Below are 15,339 nucleotides of genomic sequence, written 5' to 3'. Positions count from 1 at the left end.
GCCATGACACTGAGGGAAGCATTGTGGAGGTTTGGTGCACACACACACACACACACACACACACACACACTGGATGAGGAACGTGCAAGTAAGGGCCCAGTGTGGATTACTACACTGATGTATCAGACATACATGTATCTGTATTGTATCTAGATGCATGCGTCAGGTCCGACTGCAGTTGTGGATGGGGTTTTTTAATGCACAGAGGTGCACATCTATGGTGAGGACAGGACATTGTATATTATTGTGGTTAGTACTGTAGATGTGCAGACATGCTGCATCCATCCTGTACCAAGGCCACATGTGCATCTGCTGACAATAACTCCCTCTCGCAACTACCTAGGACCCTCTGGACAGCAGCCTGAAGCTGGTGAGTATGACATTGTTCTGTTGTTGCCTGGCAATACCCCAGGCATGAGAAGTGCATGCAATTTACCATGCACACAGCCTTCACTAATTGCTATATTACTTTATATAATAGCTAAATTGCTTGTTGTGCATGTTCACTTGTACTGGGGTTAACTGAATTGCATCACAGTGGTCACCATTGGGGCCTACCTGTCATGAATTCAACATTCCTGTAGCATACCTCACAACTTGTCAGTGCCAAGATGTGTGGACAGAGGCTAGCAAATTGTGCTGGACAAATGGCCTAAGGTAGGGTCATGCATGACACATTACTGGTATATAGTGGATATAAATTGTGTATACACCCCTCTTAAGATGCAAGGTGTTCCTGTAACATACTAATTTGGATCACAATATGATAGTCCACACCTCTTCTGGCCTTTAATGTAACCCATCACCCCACACTACTTACCCATCCACATATAGTGCAAGCCTATAATTCCTATCCCCACCTCCACCTAGAGCAGACAAACTTTATAACCATGACTATCACACAACTAAATATAGTCTGTCTTCTCATAATTCTTTATAACTCCACAATTTATCACTCTAGCAATATCCCTAAACTTATTAGCACAACACTATATTATGCACTCTCATATACAGACACCGCACATTATAATAATATCTTCCCACAATTGTTCAAGAACTACATAACAGACCAAGTCAGATCTAAACACATATGCTCTCATTCCTACTAAAAAAAAAACACAATACTTTATCACATTCATCACCAAACTCCAACATCTGTTTCACCATTTTAATGCCAGGCTCATCATAAGTGGCGACATCCACCCCAACCCAGGCCCAAATCCATCTTCTCCAACACAAACTGCTCCATCACAATTGTCGGAACATAATACCCCCACTATCTTCATCCCTGGGCAAATCAACAACAGCAAAACCAACCACCTTTTAGTGCTGAATATTAATATTAGAAGTATCAAAAATAAAATACCTGAACTCTAGGCCACAATAGCACACTACTCCCTAGACATAGCTGCTGTAACAGAAACCTGGCTAAATAAAACATAACTAACTCAGAAGTTTTCCCTACAGGCTACAATATCATTAGACAAGACAGACCCGAACTGACTTACTGTACAAGTCCAACTTAACTTTATGTCAAATATCAAACTCCTACCCCTCGCCCAATAATCGGAACATACTTACCTCACAATTTCAACTTCACCTTAAAAAGGTCATCACCACAATTGTGATCTATATTCCACCTGGTAATACACCTGCTAGCCTTGAGGATTACTTATCCTGGTGTTTTTCCATATACTCATAAGAAACCCTTATTCTGGGGGAGTTCAACCTAGATTGGTTTACCTGTATATCAGAACCACCAAGTAATCTAATAAATCTCCATGGCTACCAGCAGCTAGTGCAAATTCCAACTAGATGTGATAAAAAAATCTAAAAGGGAATCTATCCTTGACTGGGTCCTAACTAACAACCCACATTGTATCCCCACACAGGCAGTCTCCCAGACACCTTAAGTGACTACAACATAATATATCTTATACGTAGTAGAACAAGCATATGCAAAACCACTAACTATAAATCCACTAGAAACACAAAATATTTCTCTCCTGAGGTCCCCAATACTTTAATCTGTAACTGTGACTGGACTGCCCGAAAAACCCTCTCACTTGACCTGGCTGTAGCATATTTCAGCAAAACATTTCTACAGCACCTAGACACTCACTCCATTGTGCAAAATCAAAGTTAGAACCTCTACAAACCCCTGGCTCAGTAAAGAAAGAAAAAAAAATCCTCAAGTCCAGAAACACTGCCTGGCTTTACTATCAAAAAACCAAAGAAACTAAAAGCTTAAGTAAGTACCAAGAACTGGGCAACCGTGCAAAAAAAATGCAATAGGCTGGACAAAAAATCCTACTACACGACATTACAAACTAAATACCAACACAACCCCCAAACATTTTGGAAAAATGTAAACCAGCTACTAAAACCCACCCAAAAGGCTACCCCCAAACCAAACACCCCTGACACTAAAGTTCCCATCGAAACACAATTCAACTCCCACTTTGTGAACTCAATTCTATCCTTAGTATCACAGGACAGTTCCTTCCTCACTATCCCCCCCAACACAAATAACACTAATACAAGCTTTACCCTCAAAACAGTTTCCACCACTTCAATCAAAAGCATGCTCTCCAAACTAAAAACCTCATCAACAGCAGCCGACCTACACCCCAGCTATTTCTTGAAACTCACAGCAGATGCTATTGCTATCCCAGTCTCCACTCTCAAACAGATCAATTGTTGAAAACTATGTGCCCAAACTCTGGAAAATATCCTGTGTTACACCCATACATAAAGTTGGCACCTCCACTGAACTTATTAACTACAGACCCATTGCTATACTCTCCTCCCTGGCCAAAATCCTAGAAAAATGCATCCATACCCAAGTGTTAAAATATCTCCTAGACAGCAACATCTTGTCACCTACTCAACATGGTTTCAGACCTGACCATAGTACCACTACAGCCCTCCTCTGCTTCACAGACACATATACCATCTCAAAAATGAAGGCCTGCAGGTGTCAACTCTTTTTTTGGATATGTCCAAAGCATTTGACACAGTCTCACACCAAATTCTGCTAAACAAACTAAACCAATATCACCTATTAAATTCCACTCTTACCTGGTTCCAAAGCTACTTAACTGACAGGTACCAAGCTGTGAAATAGGAAAATTCTCTCTTCTCAGCTGCCCATAACTATAGGTGTCCCACAGGGTTTTATCTTCAGACCACTACTATTCACAATCTTCGCAAATGGCCTCCATACCTCCACACAGCATGCATCTATCATTCAGTATGCAGATGTTACTACCTTAATCTGTGCTGCACAAAATATTCCCACCCTCCTGCAAGCAACTCAACTAGCATTCTCTAACATTGAAAACTAACTTACCAAAGCCCAACTTATCCTCAATCCAAAGAAAACTCAGCTTATGATTATAACCAGTTCTAACAAAAACACTAATAACAGTCAATTTATGATCTAATCCACAAATGCTACTCCAATCGCTCCAGTGGCAGAGGCTAAGCTATTGGGAATAACCATAGACTCCCACCTAAAATTTGATAGTCATCTCAACTTAACTATTAAAAAGTACACGCCAAACTGGGATCACTCTACTGTACCAAACGTTTCTTACCAACAACACAAGATCAGCCATTGCTCGCTCCCAACTTCTATCCACCCAACTCTATGCATCTCCCATTCTGACTAATCTCAACAAAACTGAACTAAGCAAAATGGAAGCCTGCTGTAACAGAATTGCCCACTTTGCTGCAAATTGCTCATGTAGAAATCATCACTGTACTGCTTTGAGACAGCTCCACTGGATTGGACTGCCCAACCTCCTAACCTACAATCAGTTTGCCTCTGTCATTCTATCTATTACTTCCCCAATAAGTGTCCTACCCTCAAAAACCTAGTACATCACTCAGCCAAAAGACTTTTTAGATCGTAGAAGTCACCAACAGCTACAATAGCTTTGGAAACACACTATATAAGTAGCTCAGTGGTTAAAAAATGGAACTCTCTCCCCACTAGCAAACAAAACACATCATCCAAAGCCTCCTTTAAAAACCTCACTAGGCAACATCTCAAGCAAAGTTGGCAGTGCCATGACTGCTCCCCAGGTTAGTGAAAGTGGATAAGGTACACATATTAAACCTAGAGTACTTGATAATAGTTTTCACTCTTACTCAATGTACAATGTATGTACTATACCTGTGTACTATGTATGTATTCTACCTATGTTCCAAATTTTAGCTGTACACCACAAATCTATTAATTACCTTTATTTTTAAATTAATATTTTCTTGTTTGTTCTCTCCACTGTAACTATTGATGTGTTGCTTACCACTGTAAAAACATGTCTATTGTAATTTGTGTGCATACTGATCATGTCTAAATATGTACATGTATCTGTAATTTTTCTGTGTGGAGCTTTTCTCATGGGGCCTCTGCTGAAAAAGGATCTTTTCAGCTCAGTCAGACACCCCCGGTTAACAAGTGTAAAATAACAATAATAAATAACGTGGGCATTGTTAAGGCACACAGACCACTTCCAACCATGTATAGGTTTCAAACATATGGATATTAAAGACAAATCTGTACAGAAGACTGTACGATGGTTTAACCTGCTGCATGTGAGGCAGATGCTGTTACCACACTATATAATGTAATGGCAGCGGGAGGAGGTCACCAGCCATGTATGGTATACACATCAAAATGGCATGAGCCACACATGATATGATGCTCACACACACACACATACACACACACACACACACACACACACACACACACACACACACACACACACACACACACACAGTTGCCAGCATTAGGATTAAAACTCCTACCTATCTAGGTATTCCTACTATAGTGCTACACAGTTATGAGACACTCCTCAGAGCTTATACAGTTCCACCTCTTCCAAAGTTATGTCTAAGGTGGATGACATCAACAGGTCTGCTAAATTGGAGTGAAAGGAAGTGTAAAGGGTAGTACACAGGTCAAAAATGGTATAAGCCAGACAGTACATGATTCATACACACACACACACACACACACACACACACACACACACACACACACACACACACACACACACACACTTGCCAGTATTGGGATTAAACCTCCTGCCTATCTAGGCATTCCTGCTATCCTGCTATGCAGTTATCAGACACTCCACAGAGGTTATACATTTCCACCTCTTCCAAAGGTACTTCTAAGGTGGATGAGAGAAACAGGTCTACTAAACTGGAGTAAAGGGAAGTGTAAAGGGTAGTACACAGGTCAAAAATGGTATGAGCCAGACAGTACATGATTCACTCACACATACATACACACACACACACTTGCCAGCATTGAGATTTGAACTTCTGATTATCTAGGTTTGTCTACTATAATGTTATGTAGTTACTGCATGCACTACAGAGCTCTCTGAACTTTCACATGGCCAAAGCTGCTGATAACTGCACAGCTGTGGTAAATTATTACAGGTGGCAGACAGTCTGCCTTCTGTTCCACCCGTACATCATGCTAGTTCTTTCTATCTTGCACTTCAACTATCATTATGGTTTGGCACTTCATCAGGTTATTGTATCAAGAAGTGTGGCACACCTGGGAGCCGTCAGCAGTACTCGTTCATTACAGATGTAGCCCCAGTACTTATTAGTTATGTCCAACCCTCCTGGCATGTTTGAAGGGCAGTTATCTGTTCTTTCACCCATTAACCTGGTGCACTTGTCCATTTTGGGGCACTGTTGCAACTGTCTCATATACACAGACAACCCTCCCCTCTAAACTCCAAACACTCAGACCTGTGAGGGTTACCCATATATCACCCAATGAGGACATATGCACTCTCCAGCAAAGACTGGACTAGCAGGTCAAGAGGATAAGATCAACACCTGCACCACACCATGTGGAACACGTAGCTCACCATGACACCCACTTTGCCAGCCATGACATACAGTGAAAAGCCACACACCCACCTTCCCAGAGTCACTCAATGTACATTTACCAAAACAGCACAGACCAGCATGGCAGACACCCACTCAGACACCGTGACATGGCATATGGCAAGGGACACATATTTAATTTACACAATGTGCCCCCAACTTACGCTCCTAAGGCTAACCACCTTGCACCATACAGTGATCATGGGTAACTCAGTATTGAGGCACACACATCCCACTCACTATGTTGAATATGAAGCAGGTAACAGCCAAATATCTATCACATGCCAGCATCTAACACATGATACAGCCAGTCATGTCACTCCACAACAACTACGAGTATCACTCGGTATCCATGTGGGTGTGAATGACTTGGGACACACACCCCTGGACTACATGAAAGGAGACATGGTTGAACTCTCTGATTATGTGGTCTAGGAAGGTGTGAAAGTAGCCCTGGCCAGTGTACCGCTGTCAACCAAAATGATGCTACAGTGCTATCAACAGATGATTGACTGCAACATTGGCTTACGTGTTATGTGTCATTCTCAGGGGATACAGAACTTTTCTGCTTGGGATGACATGATTGACAGAACCCAATGACTTGCCATGGATATCCTACATCTATCACCGCTGGGTTGCCAGGTACTGGCTAAGTGTCTTGCCTCCCCTATGGTGCCTTATTAGGTAGTGTACCTAATGTTATTACCACCATAATAGCTACACATGTATGCAATCTGAGGGTCATGCTGCTCAACAGTGGACATCTAACTGTCAGGATGCAGTCACTCATAGCAGTCATTGGAGTGGAGGACACGTTTGCTGTAATGAAGAGGTGGTTCACAGCAGCAGACATCAGACCTGCAATGCCAGGCTATGATGCATTCCACAGCTGTCAGCCCCCAAACATGGACCACACCACACCTCCACAGGTGGTTTTGTCTCCATATTCATTATGGATAGGAACATCTCCAGACTAGTATCCCATCATAATGCATTGGAAATACTTCCAGTACAACTGCCTTGGAGTAATAGTGCAATCCAGACCATGGCTTGCTATGGGTCCACATCTATGTCTAGACTGTCAGTGCACATTCCTCAACACCCTGCCATCTATGATGGTCCAATGCAACACTGACATAGTATGAGTCTTCAACCACCCTTCCATCACCTGAGGAATGTAGCCAAGCACCAATACAGTGGCCCAACACTTTGGGGATTCATTATTTCCATTACCCTAGACCAGCTCATACTGACCCCTGGTAGAGGATGCAACAACCTTGACCTGTGTTGACCACTTAAATATGGGACTGTTGCTCAACCACAGATGTCAATCCCTGCATGTTGAGATTCACACAGGCTGTAATCAACATGGAACTCAAAATGTCATCCACACCCCCCCCTCACAAAGATAACCACCTGGCAAAACCTCTCCAAAGCTGACTTTGCAGCCATGAAAACAGGGATATATGTCTTCACTACACCAATGGCAATGGGAAATAGCTGCATGACTGTGGAATCATACACATAGGCACTGTACAAACAGGTACATGAATGCATGGTACTAGCCGGAGCCAACAGACCTAGACACTGTCCCCCAAACCCTGGGAGACAATGTGAAGGTCCCCTGCCATTACTAAAGTGTACATCAGAAGGAGGGCACTGTTGTAGGGAAAGGTGGTGTCCCATGACTGTTGAACTCCCTTATTCACCTCAAACACAACTTTGGATCCCTCATGGAATCCCCGACAGGCATCTATGGCAGCAGAGATGCAGCAGACACTGACAACAGTCACAACAGCCTTTGATAATTACATCAACAACCTCTACAGCATTAAATACAAGTGCTGCAAGTTACTGCACAATGCTAATACCTCTCCTGAGACAACAGATATTGGCCAGAGTCTTGGGAAAACATTCAGTGGCAGCTTTACCCCTCTCTCCCCCAAGTGAAGTGCTGAGTGAATGTGTTCTCACATGCTGTATCCCATTTCCATTGTAGGCATCTGTTTGTCACCAGGATGTGGCCCTGCAGCAAGGCCACTGGGTATGGCAGTGTGGTAACACATCCTCCATGTCATAGGCAGGGTACAATATGTGCACGGTAATCCTCTGTCTGTAACACAGTGATTGCAAATGCCTCACAGATTATAGGGCTGAGGGTTGTACATAGGCATATGTTGATTTACATCATTTGTGGTAGAATAGAGAATGGTACATGTTCTGGTTTGGCCACACCTCCGATTACTAATAACCACAGTCACAGGGGATATTCATCAACCAAACACACTGGGATTACTACACACACACACACACACACACACACACACACACACACACACACACACACACACACACATTCACACACACACACACACACACACACACACACACACACACACACACACACACACACACACAGATTTGCCAGTACTGAGATCCATAGATTCATTGCCTCATAGGTAGGTAGTAGGAGAATGGGCCTGAAGGCTGTATAAGACTGGCCCAAAGGAATACCCTGGCATCAGGCCACATGAAAATAGTCCCCAGTGTGGCTCAGGAGTATAGTCACTGGAGTGGTCCCCAGGTGTGGGTACTGTATTCCCCATCCACGAATTCAGATTTCTATTGTAGGTGGCTAGTAATGTACACTACTTCCCATGTATGTGATTTATATTCCATAACATGGACAGTGTCTGGGTTGTGCACATGTCCCACATGCACGTTCTTTAAAGTGTGGAAGTGTGCTTGAGGTCTCTGGGGCATGTTGTGTGGACATATTGGTATCTTCTGATGTAGCATTCCTGACCTCGTTTGGTGAGACCTGGCTATGTAACTGAGGTAGTGATTGTACCTACATTCACAGTATGATATGGGTATTCATTGAGCATGTGTATAAGAATGACATTCCCTTTGTGGGGTACGTTTGCAGACTCTACAGTTGTTGCAGGAGTTCAGTGGGGAACATGGCAAAGGGCCACTGTACACATTGATTGGGCTGCTGAGGGGATGGAACATATATGTTGGAGAGCTGTGCAAAGGTATTTGAAAGGGAGTGACATTAGCAGCAGTGCTAAAGGAGGGTTATGGGAAGTGTTGTAAGTGTGAATGACCACAAAATCAAGTCTCTACAAGGATACACACACTCTCTCACACAAACACTCACATTTACACAGTTGCCAAAATCAGGATTGGAACTTCTACCTAACTAGTTTGCTACACTATAGTATCACACAGTTATCACAAGCACCAGGGATCTTATATGTTAGAGAGTTGTGCAAAAGTATCTTTGAAGGTGAGTGACATCAGTAGCAGTGCTGAAGGAGGGGTAAGGGAAGTGTAGTAAGTATGAATAACCACAAAATCAGGTGTCTACAAAGACACACACACTTTCTCACACAAACACACACATTTTCACAGATGCCAGGACCAGGATTAGAGCTCCTGCCCAATTAGTTTGCTATATTATAGTATTACACAATTATCACAAGCACCACAGAGTTTATATATTGGAGAGCTGTCCAAAGGTCTCTTTGAAGGTGAGTGACATCAACAGCAGTGCTGATAGAGGGAAAAGGGAAATTTAGTGAGGGTGAATGGCCTCAACCACATTCATCCAGAAACACACACACTCACACACAACTTTACATTTGACAGGACTGAGATTGCAACTGCTACATGGATGCCTATTTGTACTGTAGTGTTACCGGTTATCACAAACACCACTGGGACTATAAGGCTGAGGGCTAACCAAAGGTACTTCTACAGTGAATGACATCAGCACATCATGTGATATAGGCCAATGGGATGTGTAGCGGGTGAGACAGGCCTCATAATGGGATTCTCTCTGTCGCTGTCTGTCTTTCTCTTCCCCACGTCTCACTGTGTGTATGTTTGACATATTATGTTATGTTGGCCTTAAATATGTGTGAGTATTACTATCCAATGTGTGTGTGTGTGTGTGTGAAGTATCAATGGTGTACAATTTGGTGTGTGTGCACAGACAGCTGCGAATAACCGATATCTGTAGACCACTGTATTGCAAGACATGGGCTTCATTTCTCTAGGTGTAGGAGCATGCCCAGTATGACTTTCTATATTGAATGTGTGTATCCATTCCAGGGAGGGTTGGACTTCAGTTCAGTGTTTTGTGTGCTACAGCTATACCTAGCAACCTGTTTCTGCAGGATCTCTGTAGATAGGTTGCCAATATGGAGACACAATGGGCTTGACATGCAGGAGATACTGTAACTATTGCTGTCTGTGCTGCTTTTGTGACATGTTTGGTTGTAGCATAGATTTTCTGACATATGTACTGTTTTACACTGTGATGTGTCATGTCATCAACTACTGACAGTTATCATTCTTTGCTCACAGTTATTTACCGGGAAATACAAGATGAAAGAAGCTAAGACCAAAATTCTGAGTTATATAGACTACACATTCTGGCACACACCTGCTATTGTGGAGGGTAGCCACAGACAATAGACTGTTGGTTCTGTGTAAATGGTCCAGCACCTTGTTAGCATGCTGGCCAGGGATCCCCTCCTTGTGCTTTTCTCAACTGGGCTGAATGGCCATATCCTGCTGGGGCCATACCTCTCAGCTGTACAGATACACCCAGGTTATCCAGAGACAGGACTCATATGTCTGGCCAGTTTACCTTCACATGGTGGTTTACAAGCAGTTTTGTGGCTATTCATTCATAGGTTTGCAGCTGGGAGGAGTATGGGTGGACACTAAAGTTTCAGACTTCAAACACTCCATGACACTCCATGCTTCTACACCCCCCCCCCTCTGTTATTCTCTCCTCCACCTAACATTATGTAAGCTATATCTCAGAGGTATCCCTATAGTTGGGCGTTTATCCCAGTAGTATTTATGGCCTGACCCTCAGTCCTTGCAGTAGGACATGGGGGGGCATGCTGCTGGCATTTGTCAACATGGCCTTGCATTTGTTTTCTGTTTACTGTGTTAGGTTGTTAGTTGGGACCCCCTGACATTCTGTACATTGGCACTATGGGTGAGCCATGGGCCTTTACCAGAGGACTGTAGGCCATTTGAGAGTGCTGCAGGCCATCTGTTACTGCATTTCTACATGAGATTGTGGGGGGGGGGGCTGCACATCTGCAGACTTTAACATTTGAAATGACTGTACTGGTATTTCGGTTACTCTGTTGGCGTCCATTTCATATTGTATTGTGACCTATCATACAGACAGGAGGCATATCAGTAGAGTACACATGTTAGATCTGAATGGCATATATTTCAGTTTCAGACTTCTTACCCTTCAGAACTAGAATGCAACTGCCTGACCTGTTGTAGTATGTCTGTGTAGGTCTGGGTGGGGGCTGTTCACCATTGCCATCATTTGGGGGACTTAGCCTGACCTTTCTTCATGGCCATCTACAACTGTCCTGCTGGCTGAGGCTGGTGGTGGGTATGTGACCCTTACAGACATCCATGTGTGTGACCTGTTGACACCCATGGTTCTTTGGGCCATCACTTGTACTGCGGTGGGGGTTGTCACCTTGTGTAGTGCTGCCTAGTATGTTGTCACCAGTATTTGTTATGAATTTCCTGCTGTCCTATATAGCTATCTACTGCTATCCCATTCAGCCACCCAATTCTCTTGCATTTTTGCATCCATATCATACATACAAGTATGAGAACATACTACTCCATTCAGTAATTGATATTAAGGGTGACTTATCTTGTTGCTGGTCCAGTACTGAGGACAGTGCTGGAGAGCTGACTATGCTGGATACACAATGTACACTCTCTATATATGGTAAAGCTCAGGTAGTGTCATATCACTTTTACTGTATGTGCAAGTCGGAAGAGAGGTATCAGTCCCTGGGTCCCTTCAGTGTCTGTGAGTGTGCTATGCGTTGCCTCTTTGCCAAGGCCTGGGCATACTGTGCATGGCTCCTTCTGCCTCTGGGGGCAGGCTCAGGATGTTCCTTCTCCGGGTCCCTCTGTGCTTTTGCTGGCCTTGGCAATGGTGGGGGCTATGTGGCCCTGCCCCATGTTGTTCCTGCTGCAGCTGTTTCCACAGGATCATATTGTGTAGCATGGCACATACTATGAACGTTTGCATACATGTTGCTGGAGAGTACTGAGAGGCTCCAGTGGATATGTCAAGGCAGCAGAACTGTGACTTGTGCATCCCAAACACACACTCTGCAATGATCCTGATTTGTGTGTGTGCCTCATTATGGTGTTCTTGTTCAGGTGTATGTGGATTTCTGATGGGTGTCATCAGCCACATCCCCAGTGTATAGCCAGCATCCCCCACTAGATGGTCATATGGGATATCCACCCAGCAAACACCTGATACAGCTGTGAGCAATACCAGATGTGGGAGTCGTGATAGCTTCTAGGGCTGCCAGCACATACATTCATGATAGTGCCCTGGGCATCACACACCACCTGGCAGTTGATGGAGCAGAAGCCCTTGCGGTTTACATAGACCCTGCCCTGCACACTGGGTGGTGCTTTGATGTGGATGTGCATGCACTCTATAGCACCAACTACCTCAGGGATTTCTGCTATATGGTGGAAGAGACACATACGTCTGGTCAGTGCCTAATGGGTAGTGGGGAAATATATGTGCTCATTGGCATGTTGTGTCATGGCGTCCAGGAACTGGCAGAGTACCCTGGATGCTGATGCTTGTGAGACCCCCCTGATATCCATATTTGGTCTTTGGAAGGTACCTGTGGCTAGTATTCTTAAGCCTAGACATACCATGGTATCCACTGGGATGAGTTCCCCTCTATTAGTTCTGTGTGTGAGGTGTGGCCGGCACAGCTGAACGATTTGCTATAGAATGTCCCTGTCCACCCTATAGTGCTCCACTATCTCCAGCTCATGTAGGCCCTGGTAGGTTACCCTGGGTCTGTACACTCTTCTCCTCCTCCTCCTCACTGTGGGTCAGTTGTCAGCATTTTCCTCCTCACCACCTTCAGTATCTAGCACACATTGATGGAGTAAAGCAGCAGCAGCCTCTAACCTTTTTAGTTAGTTTTGCCAGTTAAAAATCCCCGTCTGTGTACACCGGTGGTGTAAACTTTGGGGAAAAAACAGTCTGTAGGGTGTTTGCATAGTTTATATCAGTGTGCTGGGCTGCTGCATGTATAATTGGCTGATTGTGATACATTTCACCTGCCAGATATGCTAGTTCTCCTTGATTCCCTTCCTATTGCTGTTTCCCCTTCACAGTTCCACCCTATTTAAGCCCTGAGGTGCGTCACACATACCCAGTGCTCAAATGTAAACAGTGCTGCCATTTCCTCCTTTTTTTTCTTTTTTTTTTTGTTTAAATCCCAGTGCACAGCGCATGCACCCATTTAGGCTATATACATAATGCTCAGGCACATCTGATGCACCCCCTTCCTTAGCTGAGCTTAGCTAAGACAAACATGGGCCACAGAGCTCCAGTGAGCTTACAGCAAGCATGACACACCCCCTTAAGAAGTCATTCAGCTCTTACATTTGCACTGTTGTATTGCTGCACCTACACGGTTGGGTACAAGCCGACACTTTGAAGAAATCTGTGATTCTGTATAAATCCCCTCATTTGCATATCGCAGTGTGAAGGTCATTAGTTACTGCACTTAAACGGACCCTTTCTCCTTGACAACCAGTGCTCCCTGGTATTATTTGCATTCTGCATGCCATTGACTATAATGGCAAAACGCAGAATCAATGAATCAACTTACAATTGACTTTTCCCTTTTTTTTTGGCACAATCCCATTTGCATGCCGCTGCCCTAAGCTTAAACGGCCGAGATCGGCTAAAAGAAAAAAAAGTTTAATTTAAAAAAAAATAAACTGTTTTTAATGCCAGTGATCTTATATTTGGTCATTGGCATGTGTGTTTGACTGTAATACATGCTTTCCATGAGCTGTTCTGCCTCCGCTTGTTCAGATGCAGAAATGTATTCAGTTACTAACTGAATACATTTTTGCTCTGACACTGTTCCTGCACGGAGTCCGGCCAGTTTCGTGGATTGTAAAATCACCTCATTTGCATGATTTTTACCAGCAGATGAAGTGATTTGCATCCCACATGGCTTTCTGTGCAGGAACAGTGTAGGGCCGCTTGTGCATGTGAAAACGGCACGTACCTGGATCGCAAAGTGGCCATTTTCACTGCTACACTGTTCCTGCACTGAAATCAGCCATTCATGAATCTGGGGAATAGATATCTCATTCAGATATGCATAAGACACAGAGTGTGTGTGTGTTTGTGTGTGTGTTAGTGTGTGTGTGTGTGTGTGTGTGTGTGTGTGTGTGTGTGTGTGTGTGTGTGTGTGTGTGTGTATGTTGATAATGAATTCTGAGGAAACTGATCAATGTCTAATTGGATAGGCGGTAGAATTACTCTGATCTGCTCAGCAAAAGTGCCTTATTTAGGGGAGAACTATGAATACTAGGTTGGTTAAGTGACTTGTTTAGTGTAGCACAGTCTGTAAATGGAGTTTGTAGGAATTAAATGTGTGTGTGTCAACAGGATGTGGCCAATTTACATTTCGTAGTCTGAATCCTCTACACCAAGTTGGTAGCACAGTAAGCACCTTTGCAAGTGGATATGGTGCCATTCTAATGTTTTAAAAGTAGTTTAAGCGAATGCCACATATACAAAATATTGTTGCGCATTAAATCTCTCAAAAATATAGATAACAGTAAAAATCAAATACTGTATGAAACTATGAGCAACTTATCATCCTGCATTTCTCTCTCAGATCTGATGACATCATGATTTTTTTTTTTGTTTTATTCTTCAGGTCCCTTTCAAATTCTGTCAAGTTCTGGCTAGAAACTCAAGCTTGCAAATGGTTTCTCTAAATTACATATTATACAACAATATAGTTTAAAGTTCACAAGACTAGTTTTACTGTAGATCAAAGACCACATAATTTGTGTCACATTAAACAAGTCAAACTCATGCAAATATTTGTACATGAAGGGTTAGAGTAGAGATGTGAATTAAACAAATGTTCAGAATAAAATTTAAATATTGCATTTTTATTTACATACAGTGTGATACTGAATATATAGCTAACCGTCCAGTGTGCATTATCGGTAATGAAAAGAAATTTTATGCCAAAAGATCCTTAATAAATGCACAGTTAGAATAAAAAATAGATTACTGCTTGCAGCATTATACAGCAATCAAATGAATTTTTTGGTTGTAACACAATGATAATTAAAAGGTGTATCTTCCAGCATCTGCAGTCAAAGTCTGACACCAGCTGTTCAAGTTTTTTGATTTCAATGCTATGATCAGAATAGTCTAATATGCTCCTGTATGTTTTCTAAACTTAAAGCAACTTTTGCACTTTCTGTGGCAGAATAACTGGCTGTTTTTCAACAGTAATGAACAAATATAATTGGGAAAGTGATTGTTAATGC

The sequence above is a fragment of the Protopterus annectens genome, chromosome 9.part0 (assembly GCF_019279795.1).
Source record: "Protopterus annectens isolate FY-2018-M chromosome 9.part0, PAN1.0, whole genome shotgun sequence".
NCBI lineage: Eukaryota > Metazoa > Chordata > Ceratodontiformes > Protopteridae > Protopterus > Protopterus annectens.
Note: the sequence above shows the minus strand (reverse complement) of the source record.